Source organism: Megachile rotundata, unplaced genomic scaffold, assembly GCF_050947335.1.
Source record: "Megachile rotundata isolate GNS110a unplaced genomic scaffold, iyMegRotu1 scaffold0694, whole genome shotgun sequence".
In the NCBI taxonomy this organism is placed as follows: Eukaryota; Metazoa; Arthropoda; class Insecta; order Hymenoptera; family Megachilidae; genus Megachile; species Megachile rotundata.
In genome coordinates this window covers 72501-77500 of record NW_027473991.1, presented here as the reverse complement: position 1 = coordinate 77500, position 5000 = coordinate 72501, and the positions used below count along the sequence as shown (strand labels likewise).

Sequence of the window (5000 nt, the reverse complement as noted above, 5' to 3'; positions counted from 1 at the left end):
TTCGGGTCCCAACGTGTACGCTCTAGGTGCGCCTCTTCTCGCAATGAGAACGAGACGCCCCGGGAGTGCGAGGCCTAATCGTAACGAGGCCCATCCTCCCTTAGTCGACTTCACGGACGACTTTCACTTTCATTTCGCCTTTAGGTTTATCAAATCCCAATGACTCGCGTACATGTTAGACTCCTTGGTCCGTGTTTCAAGACGGGTCCCGAGAGTACCCAAAGCAATAGCGTCGCCGACCGGTAATTCAAAGTTTGGCCAGTCCAAGGACTCCGCCTGCCAACAGCCCGCCAGGCCCGGTTACGGCGCTAAGTCCGTACATCCGGTATCTAGACTGGAACGAGCTTGCGGCGGTCCTGGACGCAGTGCGTTCGAGAATTTTGCGGCCCGATACCGTCTGAGTACCGTCGCGCAGTCGGCCGGGCATCCAAGGGGCTGTCATCGTACGCTAAAAGCGACGGACAGTCTTCGCCTCGGGCCTTAGACCGACACGCAACGGGTCGCGACGTTCTACTAGGGGAGAAGTGCACGACTACATAGCCGGAACATTCGCCGCGGGTGGTGTGCCCACGCCGATGGGAAACCCGCCGTAACGGGACCATCCGGGGCACTATCGCACCAACACGGGAGCCAGCTTCGTTGACGATGAATCTCCCCATTCGATCTTTTGGGTTTCTCGGGTTTACCCCTGAACGGTTTCACGTACTCTTGAACTCTCTCTTCAAAGTTCTTTTCAACTTTCCCTCACGGTACTTGTTCGCTATCGGTCTCGTGGTCATATTTAGCCTTAGATGGAGTTTACCACCCACTTAGGGCTGCACTCTCAAGCAACCCGACTCTAAGGAGAGATCCACCCGAGACGCGTACCGGTCGCTACGGGCCTGGCACCCTCTATGGGTAAGTGGCCCCATTCAAGATGGACTTGGACGCGATTCGATGTCTCGGGATAAACGGATCCTCCTGAACACTACATTTCCCAGCGGCGTTAACCGCGGGATTCAGTGCTGGGCTCATTCCTGTTCGCTCGCCGCTACTAAGGAAATCCTTGTTAGTTTCTTTTCCTCCGCTTATTAATATGCTTAAATTCAGCGGGTAATCTCGCCTGCTCTGAGGTCGTCGAAATTTTATTATTTCTTTTCAAAGTTATACCACAAACTGTACGCTCTTTTCGGGGTTTCGACACGTAATACGAAAGGTATATTAATACCAACGACGCACAGGGATTATGTCGTTCGATTTTTTCCTTGTATCGTTCGATAACCAACTATTTTTCTCTTTTCGGATCAACACAATATCGTCGACTACTCGAAGGTACGTACGAGCCAAAATGAAAGCTCGGTGTCTCCTCTCTCTTTTGTTCGACAAAAGAAAAAAGGCACTTAAAACGCCGCATATTCGGGCAGGCGGGACAACGACAAAAAAAAAAAACGACGACGACGACGTCCGGTTGTTCTCGACTCGCGTCGGAGTATATATGTATATATTATAATCGGATATATCTTTTTATCTATCCAGGGCGCGTTAAAACAAACGACGAGGAGAGACTACGACAACGAGGAGATAAAGGTCGGACACCTTTTCTTCTTACCCTCGGCGCGCTCTCGCACACGATCGTTTCATGTTTCTTTTGTCCCCTAAAGGATACATATACCGTTACAACATATTTACGTTCGAATATACACTCGACGGTCGATAAACCGTAAAGACGCATCGTCCGATACGTTTTTTCTTTTGCTGTCGCGTTCCGACGCAAAATCCCAAGAAAAGGGCGAGAATGCCAGAGACAGCCATGTAAACCATCGGTGACTTATCATGGTCCAGAGAATAAAGGGTTAAAGGAAAAAAGAAATCCCATTTTTAACGTGCGTGGTACACCTTCGTCGTGTATATATCGTTCGATGAAACCACGAGCGCACAAAAGGAGGAACAAAAGCGTTTCGAGATCGATCTTCGGTGTAAATGTCATTGTTCATTTGCGTTCGACCGTTGTTCGATAAAAGAAATTTAACACACGAACAACAATGAAGGGAGACTCTCGCAAGACGATCACCAAATAAGCGTTTATCGTTCGATCGGTCCGGGTTTTTCAACGTCCGTCCGGCACAATTATGCACTTCGAGGACTGGACGACCGGAACCCGTATTGGGATCGCGCGGTCTTCCGCTTCTAATCAACGACAACGAAGCGATCTGCGCTTGTAAATGTTAAAAAAAACGTGGCGAAGCTACGATCTCGTAATAATTTAACCGTGAAAGAGCTTCCGTCGCACGTTTATTTTTAACTTTTCCCCTCGTTGTATAAACTTTCGCACCGTCGAAAAAAAAATTCGACAATCATTTCAGACAACGTCGGGAGCGCGGAGAAACGCCGTAAACACGCTCTACTCTCGGCTTGCTTCCTTCAATTGGTGTCTAACAATTCTCTCGCAGGGCGAAGAATCATTTTCTCTCTCGTCTAAATATCCTTCTGTAGTTAGGTGTTTTCGACTCGGGAGCGCTCTTTCACGGGCGGTCGTATATGGTCTCTTTTAGGGGTTTAACTAGAAACCACGACTCACGCAAGCCGAGATAAGCGCATTCCGCCGAGAAGATCCTAAAAACTAAGAATTGCGAGATATACGAAAATGTTCTTCTGTCGCCTGTGAAAAAAATGAACACTAGCAAAGAGAGGGCGAGACACGAACGTTCCATTTAACATTCTCCGCGTCAAACGCCGACGAAATGTCCAACCATCGCTCGTACGTTTTCGCCAATTTCGCAAGTTGTTCTCTCTCTCGCGTTCGACCATCGGATCCCGCTCCGAAACGTTCGACTTTTCGGCGTTTAACAGTTTCGTTTTATCTAGTCGAACGACGAGCGGTACCGAAAAAAATTTAACAATGAAGAGAAAACCTTTTGCTGCTAAAGGCAAACGCAAGCAGTCTTTAGTTATATAAACGACCCTCAGCCAGGCGTGGTCCAGGAATTGTATCCGTGGACCGCAATGTGCGTTCGAAATGTCGATGTTCATGTGTCCTGCAGTTCACACGTTGACGCGCAATTAGCTGCGTTCTTCATCGACCCACGAGCCAAGTGATCCACCGTTCAGGGTAATCGTATAAAAATTTTTGTTCATATTTAACAACTCAGCGTCTGAAAACCAGTATGTACGTGATTTATTTAACCTGGTTTATAAATTCGTTCGATTGTCCATAGAATACTAACTCCAATCCAAGCGCAAGATCGAGTATCGGTATTCGGACGTCGTCCCGTCATAGCTCTGTTCACAGATTTACCCGAGCTGATTGATGATTAAGACGACACGATAACGTCCATGGACGGGTAAAGGACCGTATAAAACTACAGAACCGCCGATGAAACAACGCTCTGTGACGCATTTCTCTTCGTGCGGCGAGTTTTCAGTCCGTTCCGGGTGGTAAAGTCATTCAAAAACCGTGGAAAATACGAAACGCGCTGTCGCGCGTAACACAGAGTCTCCTGCTCGCTGCTTACATATATTGGACGTCTTGGCGGTATCGCGAGATTCAATACGGACACTCCATGGCCGGCGTCAGATCGGTCTACCAACGAAGGAGACTACGCTATCGTTTTCGCTTCTCAGCCGGTCCGTAAAGCGATACGTTACCATATCGTCCGTCGTAAGCAGGCGGACTCTCGTGAAGTTGCGACTTCGTTCGTCGAAGCGGTTTCGTGGTTCGATTTCCATCGGTTACCCGGACACCCCCCGCGTGAAAGCCTCCGTGTCACACTCTAAATTTCGTTTCTCGTTTAACACGAAATAGAGAGAGGCTAAAAGGGGGTGTTCCCTTTGGTCCAAAGACAAAATTTATAGAGAGAAAGAAAATAAAATGAGAGTCTCTCACGAAGCGGGCGAAAAAAAAAAAACAAGAAATTTAACAATTTTTTTTCGCAAACCCATGCATTTCGTTACCAAACGTCCCAAAATATTTCTTTATATTCTCTCTCGTGTTTTCACACGGGGTCGAGAGAGTACGCAACACGAATCAAGAATAAAAATTATAGAAAGGAAAGTCCGATAAGAATATTTCGAGATTCTTATAACCTTCACCTCTTCCTTACTTCTCCGAAATCTCTCCGCTTTCCTGGCGCGTATCTATTTAACAATTTCGATTCTCTCCTCCTTTTAACTCAGACGTCGCAACGAACGGGTACACCATGCATACGATCCATTTTTTACATAACGAACCTTCTGCCGGTAAAATTCGCGACAGATTCATTTATGTATAGATATATTTTTATATGAGAATGTTCGGGATTTTCCTTCGTGTTCAAGTTGAACATTCTTGTTACGACGACTTTTTGTATTTATCGAAGGATCGTGCGGTACCCGTTAATAAGAAGTAAACGACGTCCCGGGAGAGTCGAAACCTTTCTTATACGCTACGGAAAGAAGAGCCGAGAAGATAGAGAGGAAACTCTCGATTTTCTTTCGTCGGTAAACTTTCGTTCTTTCTATTTACAGCGTTCGACATGAAACGGCGTTGCTCTCTCATTTTTTAAACTTTATTTAACGTTAGCGCTTGTTCGTACGAAACGCGTCGGCGGATACGAAATACGGACGGGAGTATCGACGATGAGAACCAAAGCGACCTCCTACACGTAACCGTAATATCTCTCCGCATCACGACTGCCGTAACGACGAATTGTCATTTAACATTTTTGGTATCTGTTTTTTCTTTCGTTTGTTTGCTACTACCTCCAAATATTTCTCTCCCTTTCTCTCTCAATCATCTATCGTGGCTCGTTTATACGCATTTTTGTTGTGTACGGCCAATATATTTATTATTTGTTTATTATACGCGAGGAGCTGCACTTTTCATCCTCATTTTTGCGTATCATGTGTTATAGTCATATATACTTTTGGCTGCTTTTCACAGTTTTTGCGTGTATTCATATCGAGAGTCATAGATTTTGTCAAGTTTTTCTTTGGCACGTACTGAATATATTATTATCATGTGTTTAGTGTCTTTGCGTATCATG

At 46.0% G+C, this 5000-nt stretch overlaps 1 non-coding gene and 1 pseudogene across 1 annotated transcript; both read right to left on the bottom strand.

The window, feature by feature from the left end:
• LOC143266431 (large subunit ribosomal RNA) overlaps positions 1–1116 on the bottom strand; it is a 5210-nt pseudogene extending 4094 nt beyond the window's left edge.
• Positions 1117–2936: 1820 nt separating this feature from the next.
• LOC143266435 (5.8S ribosomal RNA) lies at positions 2937–3091 on the bottom strand. Its single transcript, XR_013041420.1, has one exon. It is a non-coding gene; the product is annotated as a 5.8S ribosomal RNA (ribosomal RNA).
• Positions 3092–5000: the final 1909 nt, after the last annotated feature.